Here is a 15,514-nt window from a genome sequence, read left to right as displayed (position 1 = left end):
GCGTACCCTACATTATACTATCATCCATGAGCCTATCCAAGAGTCGCTTAAATGTGTCTAATGTACCTGACCCCACTACCACTGCCAGCAGTGCATTCCACATACCCACCACTCTCTGTAAAAAAACTACCTCTGACATCTCCCCTATACCTTCCTCCAATCACCTTAAAATTATGCCCCCTTGTAATAGTCAATTCCGCCCTGAGAAAAAGTCTCTGGCTATCCACTCTATCAATGCCTCATCATCTCGTACACCTCTATCAAGCCATCTCTTCTTCGCACCAATGAAAAAAGCTCTAGCTTCCCCCAACCTTTCCTCATAAGACCTGCCCCCCAGTCCAGGCAGCATCCTGGTAATTCTCCTCTGCACCCTCGCGCAAGCTTCCACATAGTTCCTATAATGAGGCAACCAGAACTGAACACAATATTCCAAGTGTGGTCGAACCAGGGTTTTATAGAGCTGCAAGCATAACCCTGTGGCTCTTAAACTCGATTTCCCCTGCCAATGAAAGCCTGCACACCATATGCCTTCCTTACAACCCTATCAACTTGGGTGGCAACTTTGAGGGATCTATGGACGTGGACCCCAAGATCCCTCTTCCAATATTGAAATTAAATTTTATTGTCACATGTACTTCAGTACAAGAATACAGGAGTAGAAAGGAAAGTGTTTCATGTTCCCAGTTCCCGGTGCCTTTTAGAATGCAAAAGATTTCCAAGAATCCTGCCATTAACCCTGTATTCTGCATTCAAATTCGACCTCTGAAATAAATCACTTCACACTTTTCTGGGTTGAATTCCATCTGCCACTTCTTGGCCAGCTCTGCATCCTGTCAATGTCCCATTGCAACCTACAACAGCCCTCTATGCTATCCACAACTCCACAAACCTTCATGTCATCAGCAAACTTACAAACCCACCCTTCCACTTGCTCATCCAAGTCATTTATAAAGATCACAAAGAGCCGAGGTCCCAGAACAGATCGCTGTGGAACACTGTTGACCACCGAGCTCCAGGCTGAGTACTTTCCATCTACTACCACCCTCTGTCTTCTCTTAGACAGCCAGTTTTGTATCCAGACAGCCAATTTTCCCTGAATCCCATGCCTCCTTGCTTTCTGAATGAGCCTACCGTGGAGAACCTTAGCCTTGCCAAAATCCATATACACAACATTGACTGCTGTGCCTTCATCGATGTGTTTTGTCACATCCTCAAAGAATTCAATAAGGCTTGTGAGACATGACCTGCACTTCACAAAGCCAAGATACAGATTGTGGAGCTGGGTGAACACAGCAGGCCAAGCAGCATCTTAGGAGCACAAAATCTGATGAAGGGTTTAGGCCCGAAACGTCAGCTTTTGTGCTCCTAAGATTCTGCTTGGCACGCTGTGTTCATCCAGCTCCACATTTTGTTATCTCGCATTTTCCAACATCTGCAGTTCCCATTATCTCTCTTCACAAAACCAAGCTGACTATTACTAATCAAACTGTGCTTTTCTAAATAATCATAAATACTATGTCTCAGAATCCTCTCCAATAATTTGCCCACCACAGAAGTAAGACTGACTGGTCTGTAATTCTCAGGATTACCCCTATTCCCTTTCTTGAACAAAGGAATGACATTTGCCACCCTCCAATCATCTGGTACTACTCCGGTGGACAGGATCATATTCAAAGCTGAGATAGATTTTTAATCAGTGAAAGGGAAAATGCAGGAAGGTGGACTTAGCAGCTGTTAGATAAGTCAAGATCTCATTGAATGGCGCGACGGATCTGATGAGATGATTGTTTTGTTTCTGATCCTCTGTTTTATGGTCTGTTGACATGTAACCACTTATTGATGACAGAGGCATCCCGCCTGCCAACAATTACAGAGATGTATAGCACAGAATCAGAACCTTCGGTCCAACTAATTGTGCAATTACTTCCCTGATAGCTGAACAGCTTGGAACATGAATATTTTGACAAAAACCATCAGACCACAGGAAGAGAAGGAGCTGTTTTACTCAGTAGTGAAAAGTATTCTGAGCCTAGAGTCAGCCATTTATCTTCCCCCCATCAGTTGTTGAAGCTGTGATTTTCAGTTGATACCAAAGATCTATACAAATGGAAACCAGTCACCTTGTAATTTCTACAAGCAGATGAATATATCTGAAGAAGGTGAAAAAAGGATGAGCACCTACTGACAAACCGAAAGGACCAGCTCAGTGGACCCTTTGACCAGGGATCATTGAGCTTCTTTCCAAATCTTTCCCACACGCTTCACAGCCTTTTATTCTCCTGTCTGCATCTATCTAGAACAAGAACAAGGAACAAAGCAAACTACAGCACAGAACAGCCCTTCGGCCCTCCAAGTCTGCACCGATCCAGATCCTCTATCTAAATCTGTTGCCTATTTTCCAAGGATCTGTATCCCTCTGCTCCCTGCCCATTCATGTATTTGTCTAGATACATCTTAAATGACGCTGGCGTGCCCACCTCAACCACCTCCACTGGCGATACGTTCCAGGCACCCACCACCCTCTACGTAAAGAACATTCCACGCATATCTCCCTTAAACTTGCCCCTTCTCACCTTGTGACCCCTAGTAATTGAGACCCACCCCCCTGTGAAAAAGCTTCTTGCTATCCGCCCTGTCTATACCTCTCATGATTTTGTAGACCGCAATCAGGTCTCCCCTCAACCTCCGTCATTCTAATAAAATAATCCGAAATAATAATCCTAGTCTATTCAACCTCTGTTCTTAGCTAGTGCCCTCCATACCAGAACCACCTCTGCAACTTCTCCAAAGCATCTACATCCAGAACTGTACACAGTATTCAAAATGTGGTCAAACCAAAGTCCTATACAACTGTAACATGACCTGCTAACTCTTGTACTCAATACCCCGTCAATGAATGAAAGCATGCCGTATGCCTTCTTGACCACCCTATCAACCTGCGTTGCCACCTTCTGGGTACAATGGACATGAACATCCAGATCTCTCTGTGCATCAATTTCCCCAGGGCTTTTCCATTTACCATGTAGTTCACTCTTGAATTGCATCTTCCAAAATGCATCACCTCGCATTCACCTGGATTGAACTCCATCTGCCATTTCTCCTCCCAACTCTCCAATCTATCTGTATTCTCCGACAGTCCCCTTCTCTATCTGCTAGTCCACCAATCTTAGTGTCATCTGCAAATTGGCTAATCAGACCATCTATACCTTCCTCCAGATCATTTACATATATCACAAACAACAATGGTCCCAATACGGATCCCTGTGGAACACCACTGGTCACAGGTCTCCATTTTGAGAAACTCCCTTCCACTACAACTCTCTGTTTCCTGTTGCCTAGCCAGTTCTCTATCCATCTAGCGAGTACACCCTGGACCCCATGCAACTTCACTTTCTCCATTAGCTACCATGGGGAACCTTATCAAATGCCTTACTGAAGTCCATGTTTATGACAGCCACAGCCCTTCCCTCATCAATCAACTTTGTCACTTCCTCAAAGAATGCTATCAAGTTGGTAAGACATGACCTTCCCTGCACAAAACCAGACTGCCTATCACTAATAATCCCATTTTCTTCCAAATGTAAATAGATCCTATCCCTCAGTATCTTCTCCAGCAGCTTCCCCACCACTGACGTCAAGGTCACCGGTCTATAATTATCAGGATTATTCTTGCTATCCTTCTTAAACAAAGGGACAACATTAGCAATTCTCCAGTCCTCCGGGACCTCACCCATGCTGAAGGATGTTAAGGTCCCAGCTGTTTCCTCTCTAGCTTCCCTCAGAAACCTGGGATAGATCCCATCTGGACCTGGAGACCTGTCCACCCTAATGCCTTTTAGAATACCCAACACTTCCTCCCTCCTTATGCCGACTTGACCTAGAGTAATCAAACATCTGTCCCTAACCTCAACATCCTCAAAGTATTTATTAAGAATCTCACTCATTTTCTCTGGCCCCTCGCATAACTTCCTTCCTTTGTCCTTGAGTGGGCCAACTATTTCTCCAGTTATTCTCTTGCTCCTTATATATGAATAAAAGATATTTCATGACCCCTTTTAGCCCTCTTAATTCCTCATTTCAGATTGGTCCTACTTTCCCAATATTCTCCCAAAGCTTCGTCTATTTGCCGTCGCCTAGGCCTTATGTATGCTTCCTTTATCCTCTTTGCTGGTCTCACGATTTCACCTGTCATCCATGGTTCCTTAATCCTGCCCTTGCTATCCCTCATTTTCACAGGGACATGTCTGCCCTGCACTCTAATCAACCTCTCTTTAAAAGCCTTCCACGTATCAAATGTGGATTTACCCTCGAACAGCTGCTCCCAATTCACATTCCCCAGCGCCTACTGAATTTTGCTATAGTTGGCCTTCCCTTAATTTAGCACTCTTCCTTTAGGATCACTCTCGGCCTTGTTGTTGAGTATTGTAAAACTTAGGGAATTGTGATCACTATTCCCAAAGTAATCCCATGTTGAAACTTCAACCACCTCGCCAAGCTCATTCCCCAACACCAGGTCCAGCATGGCCCCTTTGTGAGTTGGACCATTTACATACTGCTCGAGAAAACCCTCCTGGATGCTCCTTACACATTCTGCTCTATCTAAACAACTAACACCAAGTGAATCCCAGTCAATGTTGGGAAAATTAAAATCTCCCATCACCACCACCCTGTTGCTCCTACATCTTTCCATAATCTGTGTACATATTTGTGCATCTATCTCATGCTCACTGTTGGGAGGCCTGTAGTACAGCCCCAACATTGTTACAGCACACTTACTGTTTCTGAGCACTGCCCATTTGCCTCACTGCTTGAGTCCTTCATAGTGCCCTCCTTCAGCACAGCTGTGATATCCTGTTTGACCAGTAATGCAGCTCCTCCATGCCTTTTACCTCCCTATCTATCCCAGCTGAAGCATTTATATCCTGAGAGATTTAGTTGCCAATCTTGCCCATCCCTCAACCAAGCCTCAGTCATTATACTCCCAGGTGTTAATCCAAGCCCTAAAATCATCAGCCTCACCTACGACACTTCTCACATTGAAACAAATGCACCTCAGACCTTGTCCCTTTGCATTCATCATCTGCTCTCTGCCTACTCTTCCCCTTAGTCACACTGACTTCATTATCTAGTTCCTTACAGGCTTTAGATACTACCTCCTTACTGTCCACTAACCTCCTCATTTGGTTCCCATCCCCTTGCCACATTAGTTTAAACCCTCCCCAACAGCGTTAGCAAAAGCACCCCCAGGACATTGATTCCAGTCCTGCCAAGGGGTGGACCGTCCAATTTGTAATAGTCCTACCTCCCCCACAACCGGTCCCAACGTCCCAAAAATCTGAACCCCTCCCTCCTGCACCATCTCTCAAGCCTATTCTTTCATTTCTACTCTGACTAGCACGTGGTACTGGTAGCAATCCTGAGATTACGACCGCTGAGGTCCTACTTTTTTAACTTGGCTCCTCACTCCATAAATTCTGCTTGTAGGACCTCATCCCGTTTATTACCTAAATCACTGGTGCCTATATGCACCACGACAGCTGACTGTTCACCCACCTCCTTCAGAATATCCTACAGTCGATCTGAGACATCCCTGACCCCTGCACTTGGGAGGCAACGTACCATTTGGGAGTCTCGTTTTTGACCACAGATCCACCTATCTACTCCCCTTACAATCGAATGTAGTTGGTAAGTTTCCAGAATAGTTTTCAAAACCTCCCCTGGCATTAGGTATCAGTCTATCAGGAGTGTGAGACTGAAGTGCACACAAATATCTAAAATTGTGTCCCTCAAGAAACCATAAGTAGGATATACACTCTGCAGTAATTTAGTTCTCCCTTTAGTCACACAAAAAGCTACCAACATTGTCTGAATTTTTGTGACACAGCCAGGGTGTGAGGTCAAAGGGACCAGCCAGTACCGCAACATGGAGGCCAAAAGCTGGTTTATCACCAACGCTCATTGCCTGTAGGCCAGCACTCAGAACAGTCCTTTTCAGCACTATAGGCTTTTGTCTCCAGCTTCTCAAAATTTGCCACCCAAGATTCTCTGGTTGTTCCTGAGGTAGATTCCCAATTAGCGCAGGTGAGTGGTGCTCCAGGTAAACACCCAGAGCTCCTCAGGCAGGGTTCTACCTGCCACTGACCAATCAGGAGTCAAGAACATTTCATACAGTTGACCCTAGCAGACAACATAGTGGAGTACACTCACTGACACTCGTATATCCTCTGTAGATCTGCTCGATTAGTCAATATGAGGACCACAATATGAGCACTGACTGAAAGACTGCTGCTAAATCTGGCCCACACAAAGTCAAACTGAACAATCTACAATATCCTCCAGTGGGGCAACTCTTTGGGGCCTGTAGATGACTCCCATCATTTACTTCTTTCCCATTGTTTATTTCCACCTGAAGTGATTCCACATCATGATCTGTTACACCTATATCATTCCTCACCACTATACTGATAATGACCTTTATTAACAAAGCTACCCCACCAATGTTTCATTTTTGTCTATTTTTCTGGAATAACAAATACCTTTGAAATGGATTCCCAGTGTTGGCCACCCTGCAACAACATGATTATAATACCTTTCAAGTCAAATTCACTTATTTCTATTTATGCTCTCAAATCACCCAATGTGTAACAAATACTGTGCATTTTCAGATAAAAAGCCTTATGCTTTTTACTTTTCACCACTATTACTCCCTCTGCTTTTGAACTCCTTTGCAATCTTCTATATATATTTTCTAGCTCTTCTTATCATGCTTTGATTATTCGTCATCTGTTCTCTACCTGCAATCTCAACTTTCGTTGATTTTTAAACTTAGCTTGAATTGAACATTCCTCTCCTCAAATTAGTTTAAAGCCCTGTCTACAACCCGGGTGATGCAATTTGACAGGACACTGACCCCTGCATTGTTAAGATGATGCCCACCAAACAGAATAGCTCTCTCTTTTCGTGGCACTATGCCAGTGCAGCATGCTTTGCAACCCATTGCCCCACATGAATCTCTGAGCCATGCATTTACTCCTTTAATCTTATTTACCCTATCCCAATTTGCATGTGGTTTAGGTAGTAATTCCTTTGTTGTACTTTTGTTAAATTTAGTCCTTAACTGCTTGTGATCCCTCAGCACAATCTTTTTGCGAGTCCAACCTAAGTTATTGATACCTATTGTGTGTCACAACAGTGGGATTCTTCCCCTCCTGCTCCAAATTTATCTCTAGTCCAGAAGAGAAGTCCTAAACTTTGGCACTGAGTAAACAGTACAGCCTTCAGGACTCCCGAGTTTCCTGTAGAGAACTATCAGTAACTGCAGTAGCTATCTCCTTAAATGTGCTATCCTCAATTTCTAATACATTTCTGTTTATTCCCCTGACTGGAATGCTGCTCTGGGACACGCTGCTTTGGTTAGCTTGCTCATCCTGCCTCCAGTCTGTGCTGTTGCCCACAATGATTGCCAGCACCTCATACACAGTAGATAATGGCCCCAGACTGAGGCTCCTCCAAAGCTAAATTCTGGATCCCTGTACCTGTCTCATTCACAGTCAAATCCTGGCCATGGATCAAATTTTGTGTAATCAATTCAAGGGATTTAACTGCCCTTGAAACACAAGCAGTTATGTCTTCCCCCAGCCTGATGTCTCATTCTGTCCACAGCCCAGACTCCAGCTCATCAAATCTGAACTTAAGTTCCTTGAGCAACCAACGTGGTGGGAAGTGAGGGAGGAAATTATAAAATCCCTTGCAGAGATATATGCATCATCTATAACTGTGGTTGAGGTGCCTGATGACCAGAGGGTGGCTATAATGTTTCACCTTTGTTTGAGGCGAGTTGTAAGGAGAAACTGGAGAACTATAGACCTGCGAGTTTGACTTCTGTTGTAGGCAAATTGTTGGAGGTGATTTTAAAATGTAATATTTATGGACATTTAGAGAAGCAAAAATTGATTACGGATAGTCAGAATGGTTTTATGCAAGGAAAAGCATGTCACACAAGCTTTATTCAGTTTTTTGAGGAAGTTACCAAAATGATTGACGATGCAGAGCAGTAGATGTGGTTTACTTGGACTTTAGTAAAGCCTTTAACAAGGTTCCATATGGTAGACTAATTAGTAAAGTTAGATAATATGAGATTCAGGGTGAACTTGCCAATTAGATACATAATTGGCTTAATAGCAAGAGACAGAAAGTGGTGGTGGAGGATATTTTTCAGACTGAATGCCTGTCTCTAGTGGTGGGTTCACTTTTGTTTGTCATTTATATAAATTATTTGGATGAGAATATATAAAGCATGGTTAGTAAGTTTGTGAACAACAGCAAAATTGGTGGCATATTAGACAGTGAAGAAGACTTTCGAAGATTATAAAGGGATCAATGGGCTAAAAAATAGCAGATAGAATTCAGTCTGGATAAATGCAAGGCATTGCATTTTGGTACAACAAGCAAAGGTAGGATTTATACACTTAATGGACCTTGTGTAGTGTTGTAGGGCAGAGGGACTCGGGGGCTCAGGGACAAAACTCTTTGAAATTTGCATCACACATAGACAGCGTGCTTAAAAAGGCATTTAGCCAACTTGCCTTCATTGCTCAGTCCTTTGAGTGTGGGAGGTGAGAAGTCATGTTGATGTTGTACAGAACATTGGTGAAGCCTCTTTTGGAATACTGTGTCCAGTTTTGATCACTCATTTATAGGAAGGATATTATTGAGCTGGAGAGGATTCAGAAGAGAGTTATCAGGATGTTGCTGGGTCAAGAAGGTTTGATTTATAAAGACAGGCTGGATAGGCTGGGACATTTTTTCACTGGAGCATTGGACATGACCTTGTAGAAGTTTATTAAATCCTGAGGAATATAGATCGTGTTAATGGTAGGCACCTTTTCCCTAGGATGGAAGATTTTAAGTTTGGGAGGACATTATTAAGGTGAAAGGAGAGAGATTTAAGAAAGATATGAAGTGCAAATTTTTTACACAAAGGGTGGCTCGTGTGGATGAAATTCCTGAGGAAGTGGTAGATGTGAGCACATTTACAGGGATGTCTCTGATCGGCTGCAGAACATTCTGAAGGGGGAGGGTGAACAGCCAGTTGTCGTGGTGCATATAGGCACCAACGGTATAGGCAAAAAACGGGATGAGGTCCTACAAGCAGAATTTAGGGAGTTAGGAGCCAATTTAAAAAGTAGGACCTCAAAGGTAGTAATCTCAGGATTGCTACCAGTGCCATGTGCTAGTCAGAGCAGAAATGAAAGAATAGCCAGGTTGAATGTGTGGCTTGAGAGATGGTGTAGGAGGGAGGGGTTCAGATTTTTGGGACTTTGGAACAGGTTCTGGGGAAGGTGGGACTATTACAAATTGGACGGTCTACACCTGAGCCGGACTGGAACCAATGTCCTTGGGGTTGCTTTTGCTAAGGCTGTGGGGGAGGGTTTAAACTAATGTGGCAGGGGGTTGGGAACCAAATATTGGACAGAAAAGAGGTAGTAACAAAAGCCTGTAGGGAACTAGATAATGGAGTCAGTGTGACTAAAGAGAATAGTAGTCGGGGAGGAGATGATGAACACAAAGGGACAGGTGGTCTGAGGCGCATTTGTTTTAATGCAAGAAGTGTAGTAGATAAGGCACATGAGCTTAGGGCTTGGATTGGTACCTGGAAGTATGTTATTGCTATTACTGAGACTTGGTTAAGGGAAGGGCATGATTGGCAACTAGTTGTCCCAGGATATCGATGCTTCAGGTGGGATAGAGTGGGAGGTAAAAGGGGTGGAGGAGTTGCAATACCGGTCAAAGACGATATCACAGCCGCACTGAAGGAGGGCCCCATGGAGGACTCAAGCAGTGAGGCAATATGGGTAGAACTCAGAAATAGGAAGGATGCAGTAACAATGCTGGGGCTGTACTACAGGCCTCCCAACAGCGAGCGTAAGGTAGAGGTACAAATATGTAAACAGATAATGGAAAAGTGTAGGAGAAACAGTGTGGTGGTGACGGGATAATCAAATGTGAGGCTGGATGAACACAGCAGGCCAAGCAGCATCTCAGGAGCACAAAAGCTGACGTTTCGGGCCTAGACCCTTCATCAGAGAGGGGGATGGGGAGAGGGAGCTGGAATAAATAGGGAGAGAGGGGGAGGCGGACCGAAGATGGAGAGTAAAGAAGATAGGTGGAGAGAGTATAGGTGGGGAGGTAGGGAGGGGATAGGTCAGTCCAGGGAAGACGGACAGGTCAAGGAGGTGGGATGAGGTTAGTAGGTAGCTGGGGGTGCGGCTTGGTGTGGGAGGAAGGGATGGGTGAGAGGAAGAACCGGTTAGGGAGGCAGAGACAGGTTGGACTGGTTTTGGGATGCATTGGGTGGGGGGGAAGAGCTGGGCTGGTTGTGTGGTGCAGTGGGGGGAGGGGACGAACTAGGCTGGTTGAGGGATGCAGTAGGGGAAGGGGAGATTTTGAAACTGGTGAAGTCCACATTGATACCATATGGCTGCAGGGTTCCCAGGCGGAATATGAGTTGCTGTTCCTGCAACCTTCGGGTGGCATCATTGTGGCAGTGCAGGAGGCCCATGATGGACATGTCATCTAGAGAATGGGAGGGGGAGTGGAAATGGTTTGCGACTGGGAGGTGCAGTTGTTTGTTGCGAACTGAGCGGAGGTGTTCTGCAAAGCGGTCCCCAAGCCTCCGCTTGGTTTTCCCAACATTGACTGGGATTCACTCAGTGTTAGGGGTCAAGATGGAGCAGAATTTGTAAGATGTGTGCAAGAGGGTTTTCTAGAGCAGTATGTATGTAGTCCAACTCGGGAAGGGGCCATACTGGACCTGGTGTTGGGGAATGATCCCGGCCAGGTGGTTGATATTACAGTAGGGGACTACTTTGGAAATAGCAACCACAATTCCGTAAGTTTTACAATACTCATGGACGAGGATGGCAGTGGTCCTAAAGGAAGAGTTCTAACCTGGGGGAAGGCCAACTATACCAAGATTCGACAGGATCTGAGGAATGTAGATTGGGAGAAACTATTTGAAGGTAAATGCACATTTGATATGTGGGAGGCTTTTAAGGAGAGGTTGATTAGCATGCAGAGGAGACATGTTCCTGTGAAAATGAGTAGAAATGGCAAGATTAAGGAACCATGGATGACAGGTGAAATTGTGAGACTAGCCAAGAGAAAAAAGGAAGCATACATGAGGTCTAGGCGACTGAAGACAGACGAAGCTTTGCAAGAATATCGGGAATGTAGAGCGAATCTGAAACGAGGGAGTAAGAAGGCTAAGGGAGGACATGAGATATTGCTGGCAAATATGGTTAAGGAAAATCCCAAAACCTTTTATTCGTATATAAAGAGCAAGAGGGTAACTAGAGAAAGGATTGGCCCACTTAAGGACAAAGAAGGAAAGTTATGTGCTGAGTCAGAGAAAATGGGTGACATTCTTAATGTGTACTTTGCATCAGTATTCACCAAGGAGAGGGACATGACAGATGTTGAGGTTAGGGATAGATGTTTGCTTAGTCTAGGTCAAGTTGACATAAGGAAGGAGGAAGTGTTGGGTATCTTAAAAGACATTAAGGTGGACAAGTCCCCAGGTCCGGAAGGGATCTATCCCAGATTACTGAGGGAAGCGAGAGAGGAAATAGCCAGGGCCTTAACAGATATCTTTGCTGCATCCTTAGACACGGGTGAGGTCCTGGAGGACTAGAGACTTGCTAATGCTGTTCCCTTGTTTGAGAAGGGGAGCAAGGATAATCCAGGTAATTATCGACCGGTGAGCCTGACGTCAGTGGTAGGGAAGCTACTGGAGAAGATATTGAGGGATAGGATCTATTCCCATTTGGAAGAAAATGGGCTTATCGTTGATAGGCAACATGGTTTTGTGCAGGGAAGGTCATGTCTTACCAACTTAAAAGAATTCTTTGAGAACGTGACAAAGTTGATTGATGAGGGAAAGGCTGTAGATGTCATATACATGGACTTCAGTAAGGCGTTTGATAAGGTTCCCCGTAGCAGGCTGATGGAGAAAGTGAAGCCACATGGGGTCCAGGGTGAGATAGCTAGATGGATAAAAAACTGGCTGGGCAACAGGAGACAGAGGGTGGTAGTAGAAGGGAGATTCTCAAATTGGAGACCTGTGACCAGTGGTGTTCCACAGGGATCTGTGCTGGGAACACTGTTGTTTGTGATATACGTAAATGATTTGGAGGAAGGTGTAGGTGATCTGACTAGCAAGTTTGTAGATGACACGAAGATTGGTGGAGTAGCAGGTAGTGAAGGGGATTGTCAGAGATTACAGCAGAATATACATAGATTGGAGAGTTGGGCAGATAAATGGCAGATGGAGTTCAATCCGGGCAAATGCGAGGTGATGCATTTTGGAAGATCAAATTCAAGGGCGAACTATACAGTAGATGGAAAAGTCCTGGGGAAAATTGATGAACAGAGAGATCTGGGTGTTCAGGTCCATTGTTCCCTGAAGGTGACAACGCAGGTCAATAGGGTGGTCAAAAAGGCATATGGCATACTTTCCTTCATTGGGCAGGGTATTGAGTACAAGAGTTGGCAGGTCATGTTGCAGTTGTATAGACTTTGGCTCGGCCACATTTGGAGTACGGTGTACAGTTCTGGTCACCACATTACCAAAAGGATGTGGATGCTTTGGAGAGGGTGGGGAGGAGGTTCACCAGGATGTTGCCTGGTATGGAGGGTGCTAGCTATGAAGAGAGGTTGAGTAGATTAGGATTATTTTCACTAGAAAGACGGAGATTGAGGGGGGACCTGATTGAGGTCTACAAAATCATGAGGGATAGAGACAGGGTGGATAGCAAGAAGCTTTTTCCCCAGAGTGGGGGACTCAATTACTAGGGGTCATGAGTTCAAAGTGAGAGGAGGAAAGTTTAAGGGAGATACGTGTGGAAAGTTCTTTACACAGAGGGTGGTGGGCGCCTGGAATACATTGCCAGTGGGAGGTGGTAGACGCAGACACGTTAGCATCTTTTAAGATATATTTGGACAGGTACATGGATGGGCAGGGAGCAAGTGGACACAGACCGTTAGAAAATAGATGACAGGTTAGACAGAGGATCTTGATCAGCGCAGGCTTGGAGGGCCGAAGGGCCTGTTCCTGTGCTGTAATTTTCTTTGTTCTTTGTATTTGGATAAGTACATGAGAAGGAAAGGTTTGGAGGGATATGGACCAGAAGCAGGCAGATGTGGCTGTTTCGATTGGGATTATGTTCAGAACGGACTGGTTGTACCGAGGTGTTTGTTTCCATGCTGTATGACTATGACTTGCTGGAGATGTAGTCTGTGTGAATTGTGCTGGTGTCCATCAGCTCCCACATCCTACAGATGCAACATCTCACTGGCCCATTCCATCTGTATTCTACTAAATTAATTCAATTCTTAAATACTTTAAACATTTTAAAGGCAAATTCTCAGCTGTAATATTATCTTTTGATTTCAGCCAATTGGATAATTGAAAGATATGGAAGAACCAGCTACTAATCACCCCTCTTTGTTTGCGACGGCACATTTGTCTCTTCGAGGAAGATGTAATTTGAAGGGAATCTCTCCCATTGGATTTTATATCCCACAGTCATTGCTTTTCTCCTACAGCTTCTCTCTTGTCTTTATAAAGCTGTTGACATGTTCTCTCAGATTTTTTGAGAAGCAGCTGACTCTGCACTCTTTTGTGCTTCTTCAGAAGAATGGGCTACTCCTTTCTCATGCTGAGTCCATTTCACAGCAATGCTGACTCACTAGATGCTTATTCCCGTCTGCTCCACAATGATGCCAACTTGCTGACCACTCCTCCCATTCAGCTGCACATTGATGCAGACTCACTGCTCATTTCTGTGACATCTGGACCTGTACTGGGAAAGATACTATTGGCAAAAGTTGGATGGGCTGCATCTTGTCAGGACTGGAAACAATGTGCTTTTGGGGGGTAGGGTTGCGAGGGGTGGGGTGAGGGGTAAATATGTGCTCATACTGTCAGGGAGGGGTTGAACTAAATGGTTGTAAGGATAGGGACCTGAGCAGGCAGACAGAGGAGGGGGAAATCAAGGATGGAAACAAAAGTAGGAAGGCCAGGAGCAAAAGCAATAGATGGAAAAAACATGGAAGAAACAGAAATAGGGCCGTATTGCAAAATAAAGCTAACATGACTACCAAGAGCAGGTCAGAAACTCAGAATCTTGCAACAAGTAACTCACCTCCTGATTCCTCAAAACCTGCCTATAATCTAGAAGGCACAAATCAGGAGTGTGCTGGAATATTCCCCACTTGCTGGGACAAGTACAACTCCAACAACACTCAAGAGGCTTTACACCATCCAGGCCAAAACAGCGGGGTTGATTGGCACCTTATCCACAAATAATCACACCCTCTATCACTGATGCTTCATAGCAACAATGTGCCACCCACAAGATCCACTGCAGAAATTTGCTACAACTCCTTACACAACACCTTCCAAGCTTATGCTATATTTAAATTGAATCCATTGCAACAACTAGAACACTATGCCAAAGTGCTTCCTTCCCTGTTTTGTGCTTTGGGCACAAAAGGCCATAATGCAGGCCAATATTTATATGCATAATGGTCAGAGTCCTCATTTAAACTCTGAATTGACTTGCTTTTGAATTCTTATCCTTTTATCATATTATGGTCACATACTTGGTCAATCATAACAATAAGATATTATATCAGGCTGATCACATTGCCTCCAGTGTTGAACCAGCTAACATGTGTGAGATTGGAGGAGCATAACCTCCTTATGCCAAGGCAGGCACATGCACACCATTGAGCTAAGCTGAGAAACCAGGCTGCCTCACACTGATCACAAACTTGGGCAACGCCAACACTCAAGGGAGAGCTGTTCAAACCCACAATATAACACAAAAACACAGACGTTGATAGTCCCAGTTGTATTAGGGCCAATACAAACAGAAATGAGTGTTAAAATCACTGTAAATGTTTTAAGACCAGCTCCTGAACCACTATGATGACACCCACCTGAGTTGGAGAATTTAAAATGCCGAGTTGGGTAACCAAGTTTCTGTGCATCCTCCAGCTTTAATTCTATCATGTCCATGGATAGTTTTTCCAACTTGCCTCTAATGGACTAATGTCTCTGGGTTAAGAGTCCAGCGATGATACCATGAAACTATCGCCTCCCCGATAGCAATCAGTCTTCCCAAAAAGGGGAATGCTGGCTCCTATCAGTGAGTAAAGCCCACACCACCTGCATTAAAGCCAACCTGTTGACATAAGTTGCAACATTTGGTGCTGTGCTCCAGCAGCATTTGATGAAAGCTTTGGAAAGGGTACAGATGAGATTTACTAGGATGTTGCCTGTTATGGAGGGAAGGTCTTATGAGGAAAGGCTGAGGGACTTGAGGCTGTTTTCATTAGAGAGAAGAAGGTTGAGAGGTGACTTAATTGAAACATATAAAATAATCAGAAGGTTAGATAGGGTGGATAGGGAGATCCTTTTTCCTAGGATGGTGACGGCGAGCATGAGGGG

This window comes from Stegostoma tigrinum, chromosome 2, assembly GCF_030684315.1.
Source record: "Stegostoma tigrinum isolate sSteTig4 chromosome 2, sSteTig4.hap1, whole genome shotgun sequence".
Taxonomy (NCBI): Eukaryota; Metazoa; Chordata; class Chondrichthyes; order Orectolobiformes; family Stegostomatidae; genus Stegostoma; species Stegostoma tigrinum.
This window is presented reverse-complemented; position numbering follows the sequence as displayed.